At 42.8% G+C, this 18037-nt stretch overlaps 1 protein-coding gene across 5 annotated transcripts in view; it reads right to left on the bottom strand.

Annotated features, from left to right (window-relative positions):
* Positions 1-15749: 15749 nt before the first annotated feature.
* Positions 15750-18037, bottom strand: part of NAA60 (N-alpha-acetyltransferase 60, NatF catalytic subunit) — a 53835-nt gene continuing 51547 nt past the window's right edge. For all 5 annotated transcript variants that reach the window (XR_005009133.1, XR_005009132.1, XR_005009131.1 and 2 more), the window contains one exon: positions 15750-17651. The gene's annotated coding sequence lies outside the window, so the exon portion shown is untranslated. The remainder of the gene's footprint in view (positions 17652-18037) is intronic.

Genomic DNA, 18037 nt, shown 5'->3' with positions numbered 1-18037 from the left:
GGTCAACGGCCATGAATTTACAGACTCGACTGCTGCCTCTTTTAAAAAAAAAAAATTTGAGACCTCTCCTCTCTTTCTTTTCTCATTCTCCATGATCCTCAAACATTATGCTGAACCAAAAATATACCTCCTTGTACCTTCCATCCACTGGTTCTAGTTTTACCCTCTGGGTCAAGACAACCAAGTCATATGCCTTATCCCTGTGTGGGACACAAGATTGTTTGTGAAAGCTTCCCATGAATAAATCAAGCAAGGTAATACTCAGATAGTACAAATTTAGTTAGGATGTAGACCTCACTAGGCCTAAGTTTCGTTTTCCTGTAAATCATATGATTTCGGGGAAATCAGGTGGTCTCCCCCTCTCCCCCTCCCCTAGCCTACTCGCATGCCGTCATCTTAACATTGAGATTTCCCTATAAGGTAATTCTGTAGTTTCTGTGCTAGTATTGGATAAACTTATTCTGGGATAGATTGTGAGGCCACCTGTCCCAGCAAATAGGGACAGGGGTCCAGCCTCTAGGGGTGGAATTTCTTAGAATTGTTTGTACAAGGTTATATATCCCCTTGCTTGCCTTCTCCCCCTTGCCTCTCTGCACTACCATCCCACCCTGGTAGTGGGAGATGCCCAATTCTCGCGAGACTTGATCAAATAAAGCTTCTGTTTTGTTTCTACCTTGAGAAAACCGAGACACCTCTGTTTTTGTTTATTTTGAGCCTGTGGTTTGTCCCACACATCCCCATAACAGATATTTGAAAACAGCTATCACATTCCCCCTAAGTCTTCTCCAGGTCAATCATACCTAGGTCCTTCCACTGTATCAAGAAGGATTTGGTCCTCCCCCACCTGAGTTTGAGGTAGTCCCTGAATTTAACCATACATAATAAGTTGTTGATAAGGTGTTAACAATGTGTCAACACCCTATTATCCTTTACAAAGAGGTATGAATACCTCTTGGAGACAAGTATGAATATGCAAATCAGACAAGACTATTCATAAGTGGGCCTGTCTTTGAGAGGAGACAGGGCAGGTTCCAGCAATTGTTAAAGAATTCAGCTGTTTACTTCTTTGTTTCTATTTTTGTTTTCCTTTGGCAAGGCAATCAGGGTTAAGTGACTTGCCCAGGGTCACACTGCTAGTAAGTGTCAAGTGTCTGAGGCCAGATTTGAACTCAAGTGGACCGTCCTGCTCTATCCACTGTGGTACCTAGCTGCTCCAGCTGTTTACTTCTTGAAGGGAGAAGGAGAAAAGGGGCTTTTCTCACTTCCTTCCAGCCATTGACCATAGCATCTAGCAGCAGAGCTTCTTGCCCAGAAGATCCTGTCCAGCAATTGGACAGTCAGCTTGAGAGAGTTCGAGGCACCGTTGAGGGAGCATGCGCACCTATTTTAAACCTACAAGACATGATATTGAGTCCTCCCATTGTCCTAGTCATCTTCTTCTGGACATGCTGCAGCTTGGACATAATACTACAGATGTGGTCTGATTAGGACATGAGAAGCACGGCCCTCAATCGGGCCATTATATCTCTATTAATATAGTTTGTGATCACAGATCAAGGATTTGATCAAAACATTTTTGAGTCAAATCCTGCGCTGGGGGAATGTCAATTTTCTAAAAGAAATATAACTTCCACAAATGAAAATATCAAATCAAGTGCCTTATGAACCACAAAATAAACATCCTCCTCAGCAGTAAAAACAATGTAGGGGATACTAGGATAGTATTTAAAGTGATTGGTTGGTCCACATTTCTGATTGCAGAAGATTCATGATGAATATACAGAGCAAATTGGGACACATACATGCATATACAGTTTTATTTGTGAATACATATCATATATGTGTATATGTTTTATACACATATGTATATTCATATACATATTGATAATCATTTAATATCAAAATAGTAACTTCAACAAGGATCAGAGCCTGAACTGAATAACCAGAAGAGTCTGAACCCAACAACCTCTTTGTTCTCTGAGTAAACTCAGAGAATACCTCTTCCTATGTCAACAAGGCCAGATCGGGCTGACTTAAGAACTTTCTTTCCTCTGTCTATTGGCCATTAAGGATGAGACCCTTAACCTGAGAAACTATCTTGCTTAATATTTTATGGGCATATACTATGGGATGGAATGTTAATGGTAAATTAAACAAAGAAATGCTGGATTGTAGTTGTCAACTCTCTTCTCTTATTGTATTTACTACCTATTCAATTTAGAAAAGTCCTTTTCTTGTATCATAGTTAAACATACATAGAGATCATAAAATTGAGTAACACAGACATGCTGAGTTGCGACTATTCTAAAAATGTTTAAACCTTCTCATTCTTCTGTTCAGGCAGTCAGATTTTATCTGGCCCCATATATGTATGTATCCACTAGCTTTAAGGGAATAAACAATATGGATTTACATATCACCCAGCCTGTTGTGCCTCCTTTAACCAAACTTTCAGCTCGACAGTATATGTGTATATACACACACACAACATGGATATAGCCAATGTGAGAATGTATTTTGCTTGACTATACAGGGCTTTTTCTTTTTCAATGAGGAGAGAGGCAGAATTAGGAGAGAGAAAAGGCAGATTTTGGTTAACTGAAAAAAAATAAGTCTAAAAAATAAAGTGATTGGTTCAGAATTGTGATTTCACTGGTATGGGGAGTTCCCTGAAGTGGAAACTCTTGCCACTTGCAGATAGGGCAATGTCCCAGTAATCCAGTCACCTGGGGAGTTGCCTGACTCACTGTGCGCTGCCCAGAGTCAACAATGAGTATGTGTCAGAGGGAAGAATTAAATTCAAGTCTTCCTGTCTCAGAGGCCAGCTTTCCATTTATTCTCATTTAAAGTGGAGACAAAAAGGGCAGCTGGCAAAGTTTGCTTCTCTGGTTTGCTTTCCATTTTCCCCATACAAACCAGAGCCATAGGAGTAATGAGCCCAAGGGCCCAATCAGCATTAATTATCAGTAAAAGGAAGACCTTCTGCAAGTTTCAAAGGTTTAGTAATTGAAGTGGTTACCAAATGCAGATTGTATGTGGCGTAAGATACCATGTTTACTAATATCCGGCGACACTAAAACTTCTTTAATGAGCAAGGATCTCCAAGCACATTGCAGTATAGTGATAGGCCACAACTGTGTCCTCCCTCATCTTAGGTGTAAGGTTGGCTGCACAATCCTAAACTCTGCAGAGGTTGTTTGTATAGAAGCTGTACTTCTGCCCATGGGACTCTACTGGAGAGCACCCTTACACCTGTCCTGGGACTGCTCTCTCCTACTCATCTTTGTCAGACATGAACAGGAATAGGATAATTAGAAGTAATGTAGTATAATGGAACAACTACTGCGATTGGAGTCAGAACGCCTGGGTTCCAGTCCAATTCTGACACATAATTCCTTTGGCTGCTGGGAGCAAAGCTGATATAACCAAGCTTGGCTCCCAGAACTCCCAGAAACCCTAAACAAATCTGAGCGAGTTGGTGAGGAAGTATAATTTGCCTCTCTAATGACAAGGCCAATTTACTTCAGCACTTCCTAAACTCCACCCAGGGCAAGTTAGCACTTGCCCAATAATTGCCCTCTGGCACCTGGACCCCTGTGTCCCTGGTGACACATTGAGCAAGCCTGAAAAATAATCTGCTTACACCTTTCTCACATTCCAATGTGGATTATTCACCAGCATTTGAGAGCTGCTCCTTAGTATATAAAACATCTGAGTTGTAAAGAACCTTAAAACATAGAATGTTAGAGCCATATGGAACCCCCAGAGATAATCTAGTCCAACTCCCTCACTATATGGAGCCCCCACAAGCCCTGCCTCTATTAAAACTCAAGTTGAGATTACTAAGGGGGTTTTAATTTGTTTCCAAGATACTTAGATCAACAACAGTATTATCATCCTTAAATTAAATACAACTTGTGAAGCATTTTGAGCCCCCCATCACCTGAGAAAGGCCTAAAACTTGGACTGGCCAATCAGGAAAAAGACATTTTTGGCCCACTCTGAGCTTAACCTACCATAATACCTTGTGTGTTCTGGCAGGACAGACATGCTTTGCTTTGCTCTCTGAGTGAACCCAAAATGCCCCTTCCTGTGCCAGCAACTACAAGGCCAGATGAAGCTGACAGGAGCATTCTTCTGTTTATGACTACCAAGGACAAGGAGCCTTGAACCAGACACTATCCTGAATAATGAGACTTTTCTTATGTTATATTATGTCATGTTAATGATAAAAGAAGCACAGACATCCTGGATCTACAATTTCATCTGACACCTTGACATTCTCTTATTGTATTTACAACCTATCTCATGAATAAATTCCTTTCTCATATTATGTTTAACACATATGGAGATTATAATTTTGGTTGACATGGACATCCTGAGTTGGGATTGCTCTAAGTGTACAAAGGGTCTCCTTCAGCTTGTTTACCTCTGAGTTCAGAATTATTTTCTGACTCTGTCATGCATGATTCTCTGGCTTAATAAGAATAAATAAGCATGCTAAAGCACACATACAGCCCAACTCTGTTTGTTCCTTGTTCAAACCTTTGGTAAGGTGAACCCTATTCTGTTTGTTCTCGAACAAACTTTTGGTAAAGGGGGACCCCATTCTGTTTGTTCATAGGACAAACTTTCAGCTAAGGGGGAAACTGATTCTGTTTGTTTCTTTGGACTAAACCTTTGGTAAATGGTTGACAAAGTTCCAAACTTGTTCTGATTCTTAGGACCATGCGCTGCTGTCCTCCATCAAGGAGCTTTTACATTTTCTCTCCAGCTGTGGGGATAGGTTCTATTGTGCCATCCCCATATTCTTCTATGGTTGTTTTTGTGACAAATTGCAGATATTTCCCAGAAAGATTAATCTATCTGTGAGAGAGGAATTTTTGTCTTTCAAAACAGTTTCTCCCTGAGCAATGCTACTTCACCTAGGCAAGGACTGAACCTATGACCTTGGCTTTATCAGTACCATGTTCTAGTCAAAAAATCCCAAATTAGTATTAGCAGCCCAAAGAAGCCTTGTACTAAAACTTAACCAGAACATAAGTCTAAAAACCACTGAAAGTCCTAGAAAATGAGACATTAAAAGTAGCTAACAACTTACATATAGCTCCTAACCTTCCAAAGCACTTACACAGCCAGCCACCATTTTGCTAAATCTTCATAACTGGCATTCTGCTGGACAGATGAGGATATCGACACACTGAAAGATTAATAAATAATAACTGGGCATGACCAACAAGATGAAGAATTAGATATTTTCTCTTATTTTCACACCCTTTTCAGCCTCTCCAAAATAAAAATTATGCACAAGAGAGAAAGCAGTTTCCGCTACCTCTACAATCCAGGACACCAAGAATGTTAATGAAGTAACAGCCAGAGAAGGCTAGTCCCTAACCTCTAACTCACTCATTCAACACTCCTTCCTTTACTGTCCACCACATTCCAGCAGTATGGCTATATAAGTTGATCCACAAACTCAACAGAACTCAACTTTACCAGTTCCCTCCTCCCAGTACCATGAAAAATCAAGAGGTGGAAGTCTGCCCTGGCTGGAGCAGCAGAGTTCTTTCTGCTGCGACAGAGCTCAGCTAGAGAAATGAGGAAGAAAGCCCAGCACCCAGCTGGAGCAGTTCTGCACCCTTCCCCCACCATCCCCTCCTCCCCCTCCTCCTCCCACCCCAACTCACTTGGGGCAGAGACTGAGGCCAGTGAAATATGAATTGCCCAGCATGGGAGAAGGCTGAAACAACTTTCAGATCTAGAGCAGGGGTGGGGAACCTGAGGCCTTGGGGTCACATGTGGCCCTCTAGGTCCTCGGGTGCAGCCTTTTGACCAAGTCCAAGTTTTATAGAACAAATCCTTTTATTTAAGGGGATTTGTTCTGTGAGGTCCGGATTCAGTCGAAGGGCCTCACTTGAGGACCTAGAGGGCTACCTTGAGGCCATAGGTTCCCCACCCGTGGTCTAAAGTCTAGACCCAAGGGAAAACAAAATCAAAGAGGAAGTAGTCAGAAAGCACACAAGAAAGCAATATAAAGGAGGAGGGGGAATGGAATGACCAAAAATCTCAGGAGGAAGAAACCTCAGTTGAAGACTTTGAGCATAAGCACATAAAATTATAGGGAAGATATTAATAACAGAAATAAATATGACCTCTACAGAAGACAAAAAGTTCAGACATGTATGAATAAATATTGCAAGACAAAGGAAATTAATCAACACTTGATGAGGCAGAGGATTCCCAAGAGTACGTACTCACAACAGGACACTCCTGAGTGGTTTCAAAGAGAAGTAAGTATTGTGAAAGCAGAAACTATGGCCTGCACAGCTGAAATAATTGGCAGAATAGAAAAACTTGAAACCACCGTGGTAAGTCTCATCAAAAAAAATAAAAGAATAGCTTAGTGGGAATGCAAATACACAGAAATGAAGGACAATCTAGAAAAAGAGAGGCAAAGATAACATTAAAAGAAAACATGCCCTCTGTACAAGCAGGACATATTGATCTGGAAAACAGGATGGATAGAAACAATGTAAGAATTATAGGTTTCTCAGAAAAACACAAGCCAAAAACCTGAATATCATAATGCAAGAAGTGATGCAAGAAAATTGTCCAGAACTTTTGAACCCACAAAACAAAGTGTCAATCAAAAGACTCCACGGATTGCCTCCAGAAAAAAACAACAAAATAAAATTTATACTGCAAACTCCAAGACACATAGTGGTTAAATTTAACATTTCCAATGACAAACAACAAATTTTGCAATCAGCCAGGATAAAGACCTACAACTATGAAGGGAAGGAAATTTGAATAACCTAAAACTATTTTACACCCATCAGAAACTGCAGTAGGCAAGGGGATAGTGTGTTCTAGAAAGCAAAGGAGTTCAAGAAGCAACCCAAGGAGACATACCACATAATCTAGAGACTGACCATTAAAGGAAAAAAAAAGGCATTCAAAAACATTCCTAAAAAGAAAACCAGACCTGATAAAAGTATTTGCTTTTCAAACATATCAAACAACAGGTATGCAAGAAAGATAACCAAATATAACAACAATAAAATCACAATAGAGATTTACAAGATTAGGAGATTTCTTTCTAAATGCACACAGGAGACAAGGGTGAAAGAAGACAAGCAAGTTATGGTGGAGAAACAGGCCTAAAACATCATGCACTCAACCTCATGATGCTAAGCCTATGAGTGAATCAATGTGTTTTATAGGAGTAAATTAGAGATTGGGAGGGCACATGAAAGTGGGGATGGGAGGAAGAAGATAAGAGGGGGAATATGTGATGTACCTTAATTAAGTCAAAGACTAATGATGAAGGGAAAATAAATTTTGTAATCTCGGAAGAAAAGAAACTACAGATAGGTGAGGAGGCATAGGGAGGGATTGAAAAAAGGGAAAATCAGTAGGTGGAAGGGGCACCACCAATGAATGTTCCCATGACAGAAGAGAGATAGATAGTCTACAAAGGAAGATGGAGACCTTATGATGACTATAATCTCTAGGGGTGTGGTGCATAGAGGGATTGCTCCTTTTACCCCAGGAGGATGGGAAATAGAGTTCCTGGGGTAACTGACACTCAGAAGGGTGGGAGGGCATAAACCCAGGGAAGAGATTTCAAGGCAAATGGGGGGAAATGACCATGGGGAGGGCAAAGGTTAATGTGAAACCACACAATTAGGGATATAGGAAAATTCCTGCCATGGTACAGTCTTCTTTCTATCACCTGTAGGAACTGGTATTTCTAAGGATGGAGCCACAACAGGAGAAAGTGGACCTGAGGCAAGATTTATAAGGCAATAATGAAGGAAGCCAAAATAGGTACCTTAGAAATTTTAATTCCATAAGTAATATAGAGACTAAAGAAAGTCTAAGGACCATAAATCAAAGAAAAAAAATCTAGAACAGACAGAAAGGGAAGACAAATAATGAAGAAAATAAGAGTAAGAAATCTTTTTTAGAAAGCCATAGAAAATGAAATTTTAAAAACTAATGAACAAAAGTTGAAGTATAAAAGAGAAAAGGGGAGTTTAGTTTGATACTTAATTTTTTTGATATTCTTTTTTTCATATTTTATTATTTAATATTTTAGTTTTCAACATTGATTTCCACAAGATTTTGAGATACAAATTTTCTCCCCATTTCTACCCTCCCCCCTACTCCAAGATGGCATATATTCTGATTGCCTCATTCCCCGGTCAGTCCTCCCTTCTGTCACCGCACTCCCCCCATCCCCTGTCCCCTTACTGTCTTGTAGGGCAGGATAGATTTCTATGCCCCGTTGCCTGTATATCTTATTTCCCAGGTGCATGCAAAAACAACTTTTTTTTTTTGAACATCTGCTTTTAAAACTTTGAGTTCCAAATTTTTTCCCCTCTTCCCTTCCCACCCACCCTCCCTAGGAAGGCAAGCAATTCAACATAGGTCACACCTGTATCGTTATGTAAAACACTTCCACAATACTCATGTTGTGAAAGACTCACTATATTTACCTCCCTCCTAACCTGTCCCCCTTTATCCAATTTTCTCCCTTCACCCTGTGATGACACTGTTCTGTGTACTTATTTTGTATCATCCTTGTTGTGTTGTTTTATTGTTATGGTACTATTGACACCAGTTTCCCATTGACCTATGTAATAGATACAAAGATCTAGGGGCCAACAAGTGAGCCATGTGGCCACTGATGATGAGATGTTATGTTAAGTATTTTGCAGATGTGATGTGTTCATTCGGAGGGGATTCTATTGTACTTGAAAAAAAAAGGGAGAGAAAAAGATTTTGTACCTATTTAGACACAAGTTGCCTATGTAATGGATGTGAAAGATCTTGGGGCCAAATGTAAAAGGAATCAGGGAATGAGAAAATCTTTCCCAGCCATTTGAATGGCTGTCAGGCGGGGCCCTCAGGGTCCTAGGGGGAGTGGCTGGGACTGGAGCCAATGGTAGGTGCCTGAGGTCTGGTTGCTCGGATGGCATTCTGGTTGACGGGATGACGTCTGGTGACTGTATGGGGGGAGAAAACACAGCTTGGTGATTGAGACGTAGTGAAGGCAGGAGAAAGCAGAAGCAGCGGTGGCGGCAGCAGGCACTACTGAACATAGGACTGACCCTTGTGCAGACCGGAGAGTGCTGAGCAAGGGCTTGAGGCCAGTGGGTAATCTTCTTACTGGAGGGCCCTAGCATTGGGGGGGAAGGAAGAACTAGTATGGCTTGGCTTGCTGCCATATTTTTCTGTAATCACCTGGTCACTGTTGTGAGATGGGCATATTGGTTTTGGAAGGTTCTCACCAGGATATCGAATTGGGGACACTGGTCTGTGGGTCAACACTTTTGAGTTTCAATAAATGCTTTAACTCCTCTGCCTTCTACTTAGAGAGTTCCTTATATCCTGCAACTCTGGACCATTCAGGCATATTCATGATTTTCTTTGAAATCATGAATTCTGCCTTAATGATATACCCTGTCCCTTTTCAAAAGTGTTTGCTTTTGATTCCTTCTTCCTCCTATCTTGCCCTCCCTTCTATCATCCCCCCCTTTTTATCCCCTTTTCCCTACTTTCCTGTGGAGTAAGATACCCAATGGAGTGTGTATGTTATTCCCTCCACAAGTCAAATCCGATTACAGCAAGATTCACTCATTCCCCCTCACCTGCCCCCTGTTCCCTTCCAACAGAACTGATTTTCTTGCCACTTTTATGTGAGATAAATTACCCCATTCTATCTCTCGCATTCTCCCTCTCTCAATATATTCCTTTCTCACCCCTTAATTTTATTTTACTTTTTTAGATATCATCCCTTCATATTCAACTCACCCTGTGCCCTATATATGTGCCTATATATTCCCTTCAACTACCCTAATACTGAGAAAAGTCTCATGAATTACACACATCATCTTTCCATGTAGGAATGTAAACAAAACAGTTCACCTTTCGTAAGTCCCTTATGAATTCTCTTTCTTGTTTACCTTTTCATGCGTCTCTTGATTCTTGTATTTGAAAGTCAAATTTTCTATTCAGCTATTCGAGAAAGCTGGAAAGTCCTCTATTTTATTGAAAGTCCATATTTTGCCTTGGAGCATGATACTCAGTTTTGCTGGGTAGGTGATTCTTGGTTTTAATCCTAGCTCCTTTGACCTCTGGAATATCACATTCCAAGCCCTTTGATCCCTTAATGTAGAAGCTGCTAGATCTTGTATTATCCTGATTGTGTTTCCACCATACTCAAATTGTTTCTTTCTGGCTGCTTGCAATATTTTCTCCTTGACCTGGGAAATCTGGAATTTCACTACAGTATTCCTAGGAGTTTTCTTTTTGGGATCTTTTTCAGGAGGTGATCAGTGGATTCTTTCAATTTCTATTTTACCTTCTGGTTCTAGAAGATCAGAGCAGTTTTCCTTGAAAATTTCTTGAAAGATGATGTCTAGGCTCTTTTTTTGATCATCCTTTCAGGTAGTCCAATAATTTTTAAATTATCTCTCCTGCATCTATTTTCAAGGTCAGTAGTTTTTCCAATGAGATGTTTGACATTGTCTTCCATTTTTTCATTCCTTTGGTTCTGTTTTATATCTTGGTTTCTCGTAAAGTCACTAGCTTCCACTTGCTCCAATCTAATTTTTAAGGTGGTATTTTCTTCAGTGGTCTTTTGGACCTCCTTTTCCATTTGGGTAATTCTGCCTTTCAAGGCATTCTTCTCATTGGCTTTGTGGAGCTCTTTTGACATTTGGGTTAGTCTGTTTTTAAGGTATTATTTTCTTCAGCATTTTTTTGGGTCTCCTTTAGCAAGTCATTGCCTTGTTTTTTGTGATTTTCTTGCATCACTCTCATTTCTCTTCCCAATTTTTCCTCTACTTCTCTTACTTGCTTTTCCAAATCCTTTTTGAGCTCTTCTATGGCCAATTCAGACCAATTCATATTTTTCTTGGAGGCTTTTGATGTAGGCTCTATAACTTTGTTGACTTCTGGCTGTATGTTTTGATCTTCTTTGTCACCAAAAAAATGATTCTAAAGTCTGAGTCTGAGTCCTTTTTCCACTGCCTGGCCTTGTTCCCAGCCAACTACTTGACCCTTGGGCTTTTTGTCAGGATATATGACTGCTTGTAGAGAGAACTTTGTCCCAAGCTTTAGGGTCCAAACACTGCTGTTTTCAGAACTACTTCTACTCCACTGTCACCACAAGCTCTGCCACAGCAGTGCTCCTCCTCCCCCAAGAACTGCCAACCAGGACTGTGACCCAGATCCAAGCAGGGCTAAGCAAAAGAACTGCCTCTGTGCCAGCAAAGAGCTCCTTGCACTCCTGCTATGATCTGCCACTTAATTCCTCCCACTATGTAAGCCAGGGACTCTGGAAGCAGCTGATGCTGAAGCTCTGGAAGCAGTCACAGGAGCCTCCTGCTGCTGCCGCCACCACTACAGCACCACCTCCACCACCCGCAGGGTTGGGGCCGGACTGCTCTCTAACTCTATCCAGCAGTTTTCCCACTGACCTGCTCCATTGTCTTTGGCGATTGTGGGTTGAGAAGTCTAGTAACTGCCACAGCTCAATGATTCATGGCCCTAAGGCCTGTTCCAGCTGGATGACTCCCAGTCTGATCTGTCCTGGTACAGCCCACACTGGGTTGCGCTCTGCTCCCAGCACCATGCGATAGACCCTTCCCAGTGACCATCCAGGCTGTCCTGGGCTGGAGACCTGCTTCCCTCTGCTATTTCGTGGGTTCTGCAGCTCTAGAATTTGTTCAGAGCCATTTTTTACATGTGTTTGGAGGGATTTGGGGGACAGCTTAAGCAAGTCCCTGCTTTCCCACCACCATCTTGGCTCTGCTCCCAGTTTGCTACTTAATTGATAGAAAAAGAAAGAAGGGTAGAACTAAATTACCAGATAAAGGGAAGCCTTCATTTTTGTAGCTAGGTGGAACTTCACATCAGATTCTTCTAGTTTCTGAACAGGACTGCATAGACTGGAGTGGGACCAAACAACTGAAAGGCACTGAACTAAATAAAGGAAACTGAACTAAAAGAGCAAGAAGATGTCACTTCATGATTTATCATGCTGAATATGCTCATTCGACCCAGCTGTCGTATCACCAGTGTAGACTACTCACTTTATCTGGGGCAGAGGTAAGGAAACAACCTTTGTTGGTGTGTTCATCCAACAAAAACGCATCTGCTGTTCACGCTGAAGAATCCAGATGAACACAGGAAGGCTTATATAGACTGATACAAAGGGAAGTAAGCTGAATCCCAAATATATATGTGATAATATAAATGGAAAGGATAAAATGAAATTGAATGTTGCAAACTGTAATGGAATAGCTTGAAGAAATGCATCTCCCTCCCTTTGTTGAAGACGTAGGAAACTATGGGTGTAGAATGCTGTATGTGTTGTCAGATCTGGTCAATCTGTTAGCTGATTTTGCTGAACTGCTTCTTCCTGCCCCCCTTTCTCTCTAAAAATATGTTATAAAAGATGGTTTACTGAGAAAAGGAGGTAAGAAGTAATATATTTAGAAACTAGCCTGATATAGAAACAAACAGCAATTTAAACAAATCTAGGCATTATGCTATGTCTACCATCTATCTATCGGCTGCCATCTCCAGTTGTTCTAATCTATATCTTGCCACTGGACCCAGATGGCTCTCGAAGAGAAAGTGAGGCTGCTGACTTTGCACAGCCCTCCTTCACTTGCATGGCATCACCTTCCTAACGTCCTCTTCAAGAACTAAGGACAAGCAACAACAATACGAAGTCACCACCCCCTGCGATTTCCCAGACCAAAATTCACTCCCCGGCCACCTCTATTTGCACTATCTCCCCGTTAGAATGTGCGCTCCTGGGAAGCAGGGACTATCTCATTTTTGTATTTGTATTTCTAGCACTGATTGTCGTGTCTGCCACATGATAAGCACATAAGCGCTTTATCATTCACTTCCAGACCTTTCATTCTAATAACCTTGTAAAATAATGAAATGAGGTTACTTGGGCATGACCTGTAAAAATAGCACAAAATATTCTGGCAAAACCATGATGGCTTTCTAGATGTTGAATAGCCATCCCTTTAATAACATATTCTAGAATCTTGCCAACATTCAAAGTCAAGTCCACTGGCCCTGTTTTCCAGTATTTCTCTGAAAAGCTGCACATTTTCCTTCCTTTAATCTTAAGGCACTTGTTCCATCTACAGCCTTTCAAAGATCACTGTCAGTGTCTCATCGATCACCTCCACTGGTTCTTTCATTCCCCTCCTCCTCACCTGCTGCAGTGCCATCCTAAGAAATCCTACTTTCCCATTTTGGAAGGGAACCCAGCCGTGTCTCACCTCCCCCTTGCCTGGACTCCACATCCCTCTGTTCCCCACACTGCCTCTCCCCCATTACTCTTCTTCCTTTTCTTCCCCTCTCCACTTCCGGAACCTTTATGTTGTTGCCTTTTCCCATTAGAAGGTAAGCTCCCTTAAGGCAGTGACTGTCTCTTGCCATATTTGTAACTCCAGCACTTAGCACGGTATCTGACACATAGTAGACACAACACATGCTTCGTCTGTCTCTCTCTAGCTATCTCTCATTACCCTGGGAAAGACTTCGTTTACCTGTCTGCAGTGGTATGAACAACCTAAGGCAGCTTCTAAGTGTTCCCTTACTAGCTCCCTATTTTTCTTGGATGGTTCATTCCGAAGGAATTCACAATTCTGCGCACTTTCTGGTTACAAACAATTCTCCCTTCATCCTTACAGCGGCTCTGTGATGTGGGGGTTTGGGCATTCTCACTATCCTACTTTATTCTCCTGTAATCGTCACCCCAGGTTCAACCAAAGTGTGTAGTCTCCTGAAAAATCATCTAACTTAATTCCCAAAGCCCAAAGACCTTGTGTCTACATTCCCCTATTCTACTTAAGGTTTTCTTATGACCATCGTGGAACACGCAGGTTTCAGCCAGGGTCCAGTTGAGGACACTGGCTGCTATAGCACGGCCATGTGGAATAAAATGGGGACTAGGAGTCGAGGAGGTTCTTGTCATTCAATCATTGGGTGTCTTTGGGAAAACCTTTGACTGCGAACTCAGTGCTAGTACTCCTTATCTCTAACAGCGTCACAGTCATCATGAGGATTGAGTGACGCAACACCACCGGGTCTGAAGAGACCCCCAAGTTTTCTCATTAACTTGATCTGTATCAGGCTTGAGGAAGTCCAGAATTGATGTAACCTTACAGGGTATACATTCTTTCCTTTTAAAAATCATTTTAGGTGGCTGCGGTTGTTTCATTTGAGTCCGACTCTTTATGACCCCATCTGGGTTTGTTTGGGTTTTTTTTGGCAAAGATACCAGAGCAGTTTGCTATTTCCTACTATAGATCATTTAACATGAAGAACTTGAGGCAAACAGGGTGAAATGACTTGCCCAGGGTCACACACTAAGTGTCTGAGGCCACATTTGAGCTCAGGAAGATGAGTTTTCCTGACTCCAGCCCTAGCACTCTATTCTCTGCACCATCTAGCTGCCCCATCATTTTAGAAGCTATATATTTGGAGATGTTTCATATTCAGGTTAATACAGTACACATAAAAGGGCTCTGAAGAAGATGAGTGCTACACAGACATGGGTGATTTTACGTACACATGCATACTATTTACTGGAAGAAAATCACTGGCTCCCAGCCCTGCCTCAGTGAAACATGCAGAATACTGGGGAAAACATTCCTGGGGCAGCGCCCCCCTCAGACAGCAGAACCTTCACCTCCGCTGCAGCTCTGTGACACGAAGCCTTCCCAGGGAAGCAATGACTGCAGCAGGGGCTCTTACCCATTTGTGTGTCACGGACTCTTTTCAGTGGAACTTGGGGACCCTTTCTCAGAACATTTTTACAGACGTAAAATAATAAGCATAGGATTGCAAGGGAAACTGATTATATTATATATATATTATATTTTTTTAAAACAGCTCATGGAGCCCAGGTCAAGAACTCCTGGACTAGAGGGTCAATTACTTAGCCACACCACTGCTGGCAGACTCTGAGGAAGAAGGGGAGGGGATGAATTTCTAGAGATGGCCAAAGGCCTCTTCCCCTTGAAACTTTAACAAGGAGACTGTTTCAGGATCAGCTGGTGTCTCCATTGTCCATCTCTTCAGGGTGTATTGGAAAAACACTGGATTTGGCTTCAAATTCTGACTCTGCAGCTTATACTATGTGACCTTGGGGAAGTCACCTTGCCTCCACAGGGCTATTAAATGAGCAGTATGAACTAGATACAATCTTGAAGATCTCACCGAATTCCTGCCTTTCCCCACTTCGCTGAACAGGCTATCATCGCTGCCACAGTTATTTTAGCAGAACTGTAACTAATAATGCCATTTCTACGGCCCAGTGGGGAACAGTGTAGTATCACAGAGAGGGCGCTGGCTTTAGGAATCATAAGACTTGGGTTCAAGTCCCAGAATTGTCACTAGTTAGCTATGCAGGCCTCTTTGGCTTCAGTTTCCTCATCTGTAAAACCGAGAGGGTTGGTTTTGACCAACAGGATTCTGATGTAGACAGGCAGCAGTAAAGTCCTGGAAAGAGCCGGAGTCAGACTCGGAGGGTCTCGGTTCCAACACCTCCTTGGGCTGTGGTTTCCAAAGCTATAAAATGGATGGTCTCTGAGGCCCCTTCCAGCTCTATATCCCTCCCTACCACCATTAGTGCAAATTCCCAAGAGCGATGAGGCGGCAAAGAGGCAAAGCCGCAGGATTTCTAAGATGAAGCTCAGACTGGATTCGATTAAGGTTTTATTCTGTTGTTGTTTTTCTAATAAGACAAAACACTACAATCCATTTAACAACAAGTCGGACACTACAGTGATTATGGGAGAAAGGGGTGCTGAGGGGCCACAGCAAGTTGTTTTTAGCTTGAGCACTGCATGTCCAGACGCTTCAGATCTGGAAAAGTTCTCCCCACCCCTCAGCACAGAAAACAAAATCAGACGAACATCTTTATTTTATCATTAAATATAAGACCACACTGGGGCCTCAGCACTGGCCGGCATCGAAGCTGTCAAAACTTATTTAGGAGGAAACCTAACCCCTCTTGTACCAACGGTATCACCACTGCCCTTAATTTCTTTTAAAATCAAGTACTTTATGATGCTTGCCCACCCCCAAGGGACAAGAGGGTGAGAGCAATACAAACCATCAACTGATGAAGGACGCACAAAACAGTAAATGCTTGTCCAGCCCAAGGGGCTCCCCCTTAATTTCGAGGTTTCTCTAACTATTGTACCTCCCCAGGAGGCCACCACCAGGGTGGGCGGGTCCATCACTAGGACTAGAAGATGGTGGCTGATTGCCCTAGGATCCTGGAAAAGTCCTACAGATTAAAAAAGTCTAAAAGAGATTTAGGGAAGATTCGATTCGTGTGGGGCAGGGAAGGAGGTTTGGATTTTCCCCCCCTCCCCAACTCAGGTTTAGAGGTTTGTAAGAATGGCTGCTTTTAACACTGGACACTGGGTACTCTTGGAGGCTGGTACTACACTGTACCTCAGAAACTACAGGGGTCATTAGGGGCCAGGAGACAACTGAACATGATGGCAAGGACAGATCTCATGCTGCAAGCACACTTCACAGAACTGAAACAGCTGAGCTACTGCCATGGTCTCCTCCCCTCAGTGAATCCCGAGGAAGACAAAACCTTCTCCATTGGGGCTGAAAACTACAAGGCACATGGCTCTGTCCCCCTAGGACCAGGGCCGCTTACACGGACTGCATGGAGGAGCCAGATATTGGGATCCATGTTCATAACTTTCTATACAAAGAGAAATCATGGTGGCTCTGTTATAGTTGATGGTTGAGGAGGCTCAGGTATGGGAATCATCTAGACAGGGAAAAATCCTAGGCTTGATCTCGGGAGTACTGCAGAGCTCTCATCCTTCCCACCCCTAGGTCCAGTTCAGCTGAGGCAGACAATGTATTTCATTATGAAATAGGAATTCTGATCTCTCTCTTCAGTGTTGAGCAAAATCCAAGGCAGAAGGGAATTAGAGAGTATGTCTTCAAGGTGAACCAGGGAATGAACCCTTGCTATCGAGCCACCCTATACCAAGGTCATCAGGAGTCCACTTTGCTGGAGAAGCCGGGCCATCTGACATGACAGTCTGTTCCGGGGGACAATGCCAAAGGTTCTGTGCCCATATATCTTGACAGTCCTCAAAGGATGAGGCAAGAGTGGCTTCTGACCTAGCCTTCTGCGCTGAGCCTCGGCTATCAGCTGGCCTTGGTTATTTCATGCTCCCAGAGGGCCTTTGGCCTTCCCTTAATCACTTGCTCTATTGTTCTGAAGCTACATTCTCCTCAAGGCCAAGCTAGTTTACTCAGAATGAAGGAGTGGCGGTCATGTGGACAGTTCATGCCAGCCAGCAGGAGTATGAGGGTGGAGGGTACAGCAGGTAGGGGAGGGGCTCCTCTCTTCAGCTATGAGGTCCTGGGTACGAAAGGAGAAAATCTACTCACATCCTCCTGTTTCCAGGAGAGGGGAACAGGGGGCGTCACAATAAGTCAGGCCAAATCCCCATCTAGTCCACAGAGGGTAGATTTGCTAGCGAGATCTGGAGCACTCATGGGAGCAAGGGTTAGCAGCATCAGTGCAGAAGTAAATGGCTTCAGGAGCAGGAGGTACAAAATACCTGTTCAAAACCAAAGAGAAAAGATGATGATGATGAAGGCGTCAGCAGGACTGTCCCTCCACTTCCCAGCCCCAGTACTGTGCACGGTGCAGCAGGGAGAGTTCGTCTGAATATCAACCTACACACTGTATGAGCCTGAGGAGCCCCTTGGGCTTAGCCAGGAATTAAGGTGCATCATAAAGAATGCTGGATTGGGAGGGGGGAGGAGGGCACAGTGTCAAAGGATCCATGTGACTCTGAGTGGGTCATTTACAAAATTAGGCAGTAAGACTAGAGGGACCGTCTCTAGGCCCTTCCAGCTCTCTGAGCCTGTTTCCTCACATATAAAAACAGGGACGTTACAAGGTGTTATGTCTCTTACAGGGTCATAGTGAACAAAGTACTTG

The sequence above is a fragment of the Trichosurus vulpecula genome, chromosome 9, assembly GCF_011100635.1.
Source record: "Trichosurus vulpecula isolate mTriVul1 chromosome 9, mTriVul1.pri, whole genome shotgun sequence".
NCBI classification, from domain to species: domain Eukaryota; kingdom Metazoa; phylum Chordata; class Mammalia; order Diprotodontia; family Phalangeridae; genus Trichosurus; species Trichosurus vulpecula.
Note: the sequence above shows the minus strand (reverse complement) of the source record. Positions and strands in the feature narration are given on the sequence as shown.